Source organism: Rhinoraja longicauda, chromosome 19 (assembly GCF_053455715.1).
Source record: "Rhinoraja longicauda isolate Sanriku21f chromosome 19, sRhiLon1.1, whole genome shotgun sequence".
Classification (NCBI taxonomy): domain Eukaryota; kingdom Metazoa; phylum Chordata; class Chondrichthyes; order Rajiformes; family Arhynchobatidae; genus Rhinoraja; species Rhinoraja longicauda.
The window spans coordinates 39,962,389-39,971,145 of record NC_135971.1 but is presented as its reverse complement, the minus strand read 5'-3'; the positions used below and the strand labels follow the sequence as shown (position 1 = coordinate 39,971,145).

At 44.6% G+C, this 8,757-nt stretch overlaps 1 long non-coding RNA gene across 1 annotated transcript in view; it reads right to left on the bottom strand.

The window, feature by feature from the left end:
* The window catches only part of LOC144603241 (uncharacterized), a 478,910-nt gene that overhangs the window by 243,440 nt on the left and 226,713 nt on the right, over positions 1 to 8,757 (bottom strand). The gene's annotated exons all lie outside the window — the stretch shown is intronic.

Here is an 8,757-nt window from a genome sequence, read left to right as displayed (position 1 = left end):
TCGGCTGCGGGACTTAACATCGCCAGGTGCGGCTCGGCTGCGGGACTTTACATTGCTGGTGCGGCTCGACCACGGGACTTAGCTGCGCAAGGCTTGGTCGCGGGGCCTTTCATCGCCCGGCTCGGCCGCGAGACGTTTCAGCGCCGGGGGGACTTCCATCCCCTTGCGGGGACTGTGCGGGTTGGTCGGGGACGAGCTGTCTGTCCATGGGCGTGGGGAAGAGAGTGGAAGTTTTGTTGCCTCCATCACAGTGAGGAGGTGTTTGGAGTCACTGTGATGGATGTTTGTGTTGGGGTTATGTGTCTTGTGTTCTTTTTTTTTCTATGACTGCTATGTAGTTTCGTTCGGTACTTCGGTACCGAATGACAAATAAAGCTCTGTTATACTGTTATACTGTTATATAACTCACCCAATATTCAGCACTACTTGAAGGAACATATGTACATAAATCGCAGAACGGTGTAAAAGCACTAGGGTGATAGTAGTGAGTGGTTTTACACTTCTCTGATAGCGAGGGCTTGCTTTAGTGCCAGGCGCTGAAATAGTGCAGAATTTAATAGATTCATTTATGGTCATTAAACAGAGAGTCCTTCGAGAGATCAGTACTCCACACTTTGTTGGGAATTGGGCAGGTGGTCCCAAATGTCAATTGGGAACACTTTGGGAACAATGGCCACAATTCTGTATGTTTAAAGATGGTTATCAGAAAGGATAAGTGTAGTTTTTGAATTAAAGTCCTGAATTAAGAGAGAGCTGATTTCAGTTGAATCAGATATAACGGTGAATATAAATAGATCTATCTGAGGTTTTATGGGGAGCAAAGGAAGAGATTGCTAGAGCTGTTTCTCTGACAGGAGTATCAACGGAGTAGTGCAAGGGGCAGTGGGAGCATTGTTGTATTAGTTACATAAATGGCTTGAATGTGAACGTTGGTGGACCTACTGGTGGCGCGGAAATTGGTGGCTACTGGATAGCGAAGGAGAGAGTATGGAAGGATAGAAAGGTGTGTGGATCAGCTGCTAAGTTGAGAGGACCACTGGCAGATAGAACTTTATCAGGACATAAGACAGCATCAATTTTGGGATGGACAAATAGAACAAATTGCGCCAATGACAAGGGGTAGAAAGGGCACTATTATAGAAGTGTGAAAACGCACACCTCCAGATTCAGGAACCGTTTCTACCCTGTTATCAGGCAGTGAATCATCCGACCACAACTGGAGAGCAGTCCTGAACAAAGATACTAGAGGAGCAAGATCAACCACTCCGTCGAAATTGCCTATACTGAAGTGCAGTACGCAAAGGAGCGTGACATCCGCCATTTTAGTAAGCAAAACCCGCCTTTCGTTCTGCCTCTCGTAGTGTAATCAGTGTTTTGGGGAACAGTATGTGTGATGATACCATTAAAATGCAGAATATATCTAATCTATCAATTCACAGATTTTTGTTATTTTTCTTTTTAAATGTTTCTGCAAGTTTCTGCCGACTAAACTGGCGCCATGACCTACTACGGTTTTTAGGGTCGAGTGCTCTATCTGGCTCTGCTCTATTACCTTTGGTCCTGAACTACTATCTACCTCATTGGTGACCTCAGACTATCTTTGATCGGACGTTACTGGATTTACATTGCACTAAACGTTGTTACCTTATCATGTATCTGTAAACTATAAATGGCTCGATTGTAATCATGTCTTGTATTTCCACTGACTGGTTATCATACAACAAAAGCTTTTCACTCAACTTCGGTTAGCGAGACAATAAACTAAACTGAACTGAGCAGTGTTGTTTTGCTGGCACATGCTAGGGAGACTGGATAATGAAGTGATTTCTCACTGATTTGACGCCGATGGCACACGGCAGACTGTGTGGGTAGAAATGGGGAATAGCTGGAGTGTAATTTGAGAAATGGCGCTGAATTAATTGTTTCAGATTACTGCATGGCTGGAAAGGATGGGACCAGTGCAGGGTCATTAAAGCAAACTCCCGTGTGCTCGGAGGAAGGTTCCCACACTGCAGAGGGATGGTATAACTGATTTAGAAAGGTGCTGTGATCGCAGGAAACCTAATTTGAAAAAAGATTAAAAGGGAAGAATAAGGACACGCACAGACAAATAGCACTACAAATCGGCAGAACTCGAGTAAGAGAAGGGATACCGTGGTCAGAGGCGAACTCCAAGTGGAGCATGAAGTTACAACAGGTGTAGGTTGTATTTAATTGCCTTTAATTCCAACTTCTGGACCAGCCATATTGAAACAACTACCAAGAAAGCACACCAACGCCTCAACTTCCATAGAAGGCCTAGGATGTTTGGCATGTCACCTACAACTCTCAACAACGTCTACAGATGCACCATATCAAGTGTTTTATCAGGATACTTCACAGCTTGGTCCGGTAACAGCTCCATCCAAGACCGCAAGAAATTGCAGTGAATTGTGGACGCAGCCCAGACCATCACACAAACCAACCTCCCTTCCATTGACTCCATTTATAACTCACGCTGCCTCAGCAAGGACTTTGTCCGGGTGATCCGGTTCCCTCCCATATCCGAAAGACGTACGTATTTTAGGTTAATTGGCCTCTGGATAATGTGCAGGGAGTCGCTGCAAAAGTGGAAAAACAAAACCAGGGCCAACCACCGATTTCCCTCTCACGCTGACTACCCCTAATCAGTCCTTGTTTTTCCAACTGTCGGTCGATATTGTCTCTCGGAATCATTTCCGATAACTTTCTGACCACCTACGTAGAGCACTGGCCGTTAGTTCCAAGGTTTTACCTGATAGACCCTCTAGAATAAATGCACAACTTCTCAATATTCTGGTATTTCACCTGTTGCTGGGAACCACTGGGGTGTAAGCTTCCCAAGCGATATATGAGATGTTATTCCGCTAATTTGCTTGTTACCTCACTCTGACAGTGGAAGAGGCCCAAGACAGAAAGGGTGTATGGGAATGGGAAGTGGAGTTAGTGTTTGGAGATCGCGGGCTGATTGCAAGTTTCCAAGGCCGACTGATTGCAAGTCTTCTTCCCTTGGCACGCGAGAGAGGGGGAAAGAGCGAGCGAGAGAGAGAGAGAGAGAGAGAGAGAGAGAGGGAGAGGGAGAGAGAGAGAGAGAGAGAGAGAGAGAGAGAGAGAGAGAGAGAGAGAGGGAGAGAGGGAGAGGGAGAGAGGGAGAGAGAGATTGTGTTTGTTTATGTATGTTCACATGTAGATTTGTCTTTGTATGTGTGAGCATATGTTCATATAGTCATATTCGCATGTGTTTGTCTGTCTACATTCCAGTTGGTGTATCTGTCAGTGGGTATTTATGTGCAGATTCGTGTCAGTGTGTATGTTGTAATTTCATGGGGTTGTGTGTGTAGATTCGTGTTTGTGTGTGTGTGTGTGTGCGCATGTGCTCATGTGCCTGATGCTCACGCACTGGACAGTGCAAGACTTTATGTCCACGGCCCCGCGGTGAGGCTCAAAGTTCACGAGGTTAATTCCCGGGATGGCGAGACTGTCATATGTTGAAAGAATGGAGCGACTGGGCTTCTATTAACTGGAATTTCGAAAGATGAGAGGGGATCTTTTAGAAACATAGAAGATTATTAAGGGTTTGGGCACGTTAGAGGCAGGAAACATGTTCCCGATGTGGGGGAGTCCAGAACCAGGGGTCACAGTTTAAGGATAAAGGGTAGGCCATTTAGAACGGAGATGAGGAAAACCTTTTTCATCCAGAGAGTTGTGAATCTGTGGAATTATCTGCCACAGACGGCAGTGGAGGCCAATTCTTTGGATGCTTTCATGAGAGAGTTAGATAGATCTCTTAAAGATAGCGGAGTCAAGGGATATAGGAAAGAAGGCGGGAACGGGGTACCGATTGTAGATGTTCAGCCATGATCATATTGAATGGCGGTGGTGGTTCGAAGGGCCGAATGGCCTACCCCTGCATCTATTGTCTATTGTCTATTGTCTAAACGCAGGCAGGTGGAAATAATGTAGCTTGGACATGTTGGCAGGTGTGGGCAAGTTGGGCCGAAGGACCTGTATCACTCTACGACTCTGACTCTCTAGTCCTCAGCCTGCTAGTGTTCTTTGTGAGGAAAAATTGACACATTTGGTCCAGTCTGAAGAAAGGTTTCGCCCTGAAACGTCACCTATTCCTTTTATCCAGAGATGCTGCCTGACCCACTGAGTTACTCCAGCTTCTTGTGTCTATGTTCAGTGTAAATTAGCCCCTGCATGTCCTTCCTACACATTTTGGACAGGCCAGCCCACAGGTTCAGTAGCGATACACCAGATATGTAACACGGCTGGTAATCCTGGGGTCTGAACTAACAGTTTAAAGAGTTCAGTACAGTGCAGGAGCAGACCCTTTAGCCCACAATGTCCATGCCGACAATGAAGCCAAGATAAACTAATCTCCTCTACCTGAAACCTATACCTCCATTCTCTGCATATCCATGCACCTCTCTAAAAGACACTATGGTGTCTGCCTCCACTATCTCATCCAGCAACATGCTCCAGGCATCCTCTGTGTTAAAAAGAACATGCCCCGTACATATTTTTTTAACTTCATCGCTCTCACCTTAAAGCCACGTCCTGTGGTCCACAACATTTTCACCCTGGGAAAAAAGGTTGTGAATGTCTACCTTATCTCTGCCTTCCATCAGTTTAAGCATTGCTATCAGCTTCATATCACACGATGGAAACTGTCATTTAAATTCAGTTCATAATTTGGAATTTCATAATTTCATAATTTGGAATTTTGGAATAATTTGGAATATCTGGCCTCTATTAAGATGACCACGAAAAATGCAATAGACAATAGATGCAGGAGGAGGCCATTCGGCCCTTCGAGCCAGCACCACCATTCAATGTGATCATGGCTGATCATTCTCAATCAGTACCCCGTTCCTGCCTTCTCCCCATACCCCCTGACTCCGCTATCCTTAAGAGCTCTATCTAGCTCTCTCTTGAATGCATTCAGAGAATTGGTCACCACTGCCTTCTGAGGCAGAGAATTCCACAGATTTCCAACTCACTGACTGAAAAGGTTTCTCCTCATCTCCGTTCTAAATGGCCTACCCCTTATTCTTAAACCCCTGGTTCTGGACTTCACCCAACATTGGGAATATGTTTCCTGCCTCTAATGTGCCCAACCCCTTAATAATCTTATATGTTTCGATAAGATCCCCTCTCATCCTTCTAAATTCCAGTCACTCCAGTCTTTCAACATATGACAGTCCCGCCATTCTGGGAATTAACCTAGTAAACCTACGCTGCACGCCCTCAATAGCAAGTGTATCCTTCCTCAAATTTGGAGACCAAAACTGCACACAGTACTCCAGGTGCGGTCTCACTAGGGCCCTGTACAACTGCAGAAGGACCTCTTTGCTCCTATACTTAACTCCTCTTGTTATGAAGGCCAACATTCCATTGGCTTTCTTCACTGCCTGCTGTACCTGCATGCTTCCTTTCAGTGACTGATGCACTAGGACACCCAGATCTCATTGTGCATCCCATTTTCCTAACTTGACAGCATTCAGATAATAATCTGCCTTCATATTCTTACCACCAAAGTGGATAACCTCACACTTATCCACATTAAACTGCATCTGCCATGCATCCGGCCACTCACACAACCTGTCCAAGTCACCCTGCAACCACATAGCATCTTCCTCACAGTTCACACCGCCACCCAGCTTTGTATCATCTGCAAATTTGCTAATGGTACTTTTAATTCCTTCATCCAAGTCATTAATGTATATTGTAAATAGCTGCGGTCCCAGCACCGAGCCTTGCGGTACCCCACTAGTCTGGCATTCTGAAAGGGACCCATTTATCCCCACTCTTTGCTTTCCGTCTGCCAACCAATTTTCTATCCATGTCAGTACCCTACCCCCAATACCATGTGCTCTAATTTTGCCCACTAATCTCCTACCTGGGACCTTGTCGAAGGCTTTCTGAAAGTCAAGGTACACTATATCCACCGGCTCTCCCCTGTCAATTATCCTAGTTACATCCTCAAAGGTGCAGGTGAACCTCTGCCTTATCTGGTCCTTGGATGGAGTCGAGGGGGGAGGTAAAGGGACATGTGTTGCATCTCTTGCAGTTGCAAGGGAAAGTACCTGGGGAGGGAGTGGTTTGGGTGGGAAGGAACGAGCTGACCAGGGAGTTTTGGAGGGAACGGTCTCTGCAGAAAGCAGAAAGGGGTGGAGATGGGAAGATGTGGCCAGCAGTGGGATCCTGTTGGAGGTGGCAAAACGTTGGAGGATTATATGTTGTATGCGATGGCTGATGGGATGGAAGGCGAGGACAAGGGGGACTCTGTCCTTGTTACGAATGGGGAGAGGGGGGAGCAATGTGTCAAAATGTTTGAATGGCAAATCGTGTGAATTCACCATGCAGACTTTTTTCTCCCCTTCAGTCCCGATCAAACTGAAGCTGAATCCGAACACTGCGCATCCGAGACTCATCCTGTCCAGTGACCTGACAGCCATCAGACTCGGTGCTAAACAGATGGTCCCTGACAGACCAGAGCGATTTGTGCAGTGGCACGGTGTCCTGGCATCTCAGGGCTTCAACACTGGGAGCCACTACTGGGAGGTAGAGGTCGGAAGGAACACTATGTGGAGTGTGGGAGTGGTAAAGGCATCGGTACCGAGGAAAGCGGAGTTCACACCGGAGCAGAAATCCGGAGCCTGGGTATTGTGGCGTCTGGGAGAGGAATATACCACTATGTCTGCACCACGTACTGCCCTCCCTGTTCCAGTCAAACCCCAGAGATTGGGCGTCTACCTGAACTATGAGGCTGGCCAGGTGACACTGTACAATGCCGATTACATGTCACATCTGTACACTTTCACGGACAAGTTCACTGAGAAACTCTATCCTTTCTTCTTAACGGGCTGCAACATTGATTCATTGCAAATAGTCCACTTGCATATATAGGTTTATTTGGTGAACACGCGGTCAATCTTTATGGGGAGGCACTTGAAACTGCCCTACTCCAGGGGTTATCAGTGTTAATCAGTGAGTCTGGTAAGTCGTTCCAACATTGTCTCCACCTGTAAACTCCATCTTTAGATATCTAAGACCAAGTGGACCTGTTGGGGCCCAAATCTCTCCTGCATTGGTGCAGCACCCTCTCCTCTCCCCCCTCCACCCCACCCCCCCTCCCCCCCGAGGAGATAGATTTAAATTTTAAAATGTGAATAACTTTAAAAATATAACACCGATTTCAATGAAACTTCTTCCATTAGCACCAAAGGGGCGACGGTGAGTAAGGTGGGCCTAAAATTGTCACTCTATCGTGTAACGTTTTGGCTGTAGTTCAGGAACAAACAAACAAACAAACGACAGTTTTAGTATGTCGATGTCCCTATCTGCAAACATTTCTGAGCCAAACATCTCTAACACATTCTGATGCATTAAACTTGCCCTCACTACCCATCTTTTTGGCCAATTAACACTGAGCTTACCCATCTTCATTTATTCCTATTTTTCTCAACTTAAATATACACAAAATTCTGGAATGCTGATAATAGATCAGCAAATCTACAGGTTTCTAAGCAAATTATAAGAAGATAATGTGAAGGAGGCTTCACAGGCTAGTTAGAAGAGGCTTTGAAGCCAATTATAAAAAGTTAATGTGAAGAAGACTTTTAGAACGCTTGATATTGTGGTTATTATGTTCCCAAGCATATGTGAACGGGTGATCACAAGTCGGCATGAACTCTATGGGCTGAAGGGCCTGTTTCTATGCTGTATCATTCAATTCAATAAATCACCTGCTCCTTAATCTACATTTTGTCCAAATGAATCACTGGTGGCACAGTGGCGCAGTGGTAGAGTTGCTGCTTTACAGCGCCAGAGAGTGCTGTGTGTATGGAGTTTGTACAATCTCCCCGTGACCGCACGGGTGCTCCAGTTTCCTACCAAATCTCAGTGACATGCAGGGTTGTAGGTTGGCCTCTAAATTGTCCCTAGTGTGTAGGATAGAACTAGTGTATGGTTGATTGTGATCGGTATGGATTGTTTACACGTTGTATGTCCAAACTAAACTAAACATCACATTACCATATTTCATTTGTAAATTCTGAGTTCATTCTGATAACCTACCAAATGTCCACTTTAAACTGGCTACAAAATCCTCCTCATAGGTTAGCATATTAGTTTCAAAGGAAGGCTTTGAAATTTGACATGAGCGAATAAATCTACAAATTAATTTCTCCCTTGCGTTTGCTCATGTTATCCAATTTGGGGACTGATGCAAAATTAAATGAAAATCTTGCCAAGTGACTGTTTCATTTGTCATTCAAAAAACCTATGTCTGCACGTGAAGGAACAATACATCAATTGAACGTAAACTATGAACAGATTTATCAATAACTGCATAATATTAGTTGCATTCGTCGCTTTCAAGTTTGGTAACAATCATTTTATAATACAATCAATTCAAAATATATGCCTCTTTAGAACTGCCTGTTCCATTTCAGTTAATTTTAATTGATAATTGCTTGCAAAAATTAGTTGTTTCTTCTTTACCATAATTTAACTGTACATAACATTTATAAATAATCGATTCTTCACATCCATAACCCAAAGTAAATGTTGATTCACTTCATATCTGTTACCGTGCAAATAAAGGTCAACAAAGCTGCATGTTTTAAGCTAATTAAATAGTTACTATGCAAACCTATTTTTCTTTTTGTTTCTTTCGACAGCTTATATTTCTGTCCTTTTTTTTCAAAATTATAGTTCATGTGTTAAGAT